Here is an 845-nt window from a genome sequence, read left to right as displayed (position 1 = left end):
TCAAATTTGAAAACACTTTTTAGTTTTTTTGTTTTCTTTGTTGCTTTATTTATTTTATTTTGTGATTAACTTTACTATAAAAATAGGTTTTTCCTGTTGTTTTGATTTGTTGTTTGCATTATTTATTTTCTTTTGTTTTTTGCTTTAATTTTTAATTCTGTTTGCTTTTAGGTTAGCAAAATTATAAACTTTCTGTTAGTGCCATTAGTTTTAAAAGAATTATAAACTTTCTTTTAATGCCATTAGTTTTCAAATTTGAATAGTTAAAATTTGAATTCTTTGAAAATTGTTTGAATCACAAGTTTGTGATTAACTTACTAAAAAATATGAATAGATGCGCTTATAGAGAAAATTCAACCTAAATTCCTAGTAAATTTCTATGAATTTCAGAGAAATTCACTATGAATTTAGGTTAAACTTTTCTCTATTACGACATCTATTTTCACTTTGAGAGGAGCTCAACAACGCAGAGAGGGAAGGGCTTATAAACCGGTGTGAGCCCCCTTCGGTTGGCGAGGTGGGACTAAACTCTGCCCGCAACGAGGACCAACCCTTTAGTCCCGGTTTGTGGCACAAACCGGGACTAATGGTCATGGGCGAGGGGCGAGGAGCAAAATTATAAACTTTCTGTTAGTGCCATTAGTTTTAGAAAGTTGAAAGTTGAAAGTTGGCATGGGCCAGGGACTAATGGTCATGGTATTACGAGGGCCGAACCATAAGACATGAAAGCATTTCAAATGAACTCCGAAAAAGTTGAAAGTTGGCATGGTATCATTATTTCACCCACATAGCATGTGCATGTACAAAACGGACAATGGTAGCATGTTCGTGTGTTACAAAGTTGG

Source organism: Triticum aestivum, chromosome 3A (genome assembly GCF_018294505.1).
Source record: "Triticum aestivum cultivar Chinese Spring chromosome 3A, IWGSC CS RefSeq v2.1, whole genome shotgun sequence".
Lineage (NCBI taxonomy): Eukaryota > Viridiplantae > Streptophyta > Magnoliopsida > Poales > Poaceae > Triticum > Triticum aestivum.
This window is presented reverse-complemented; position numbering follows the sequence as displayed.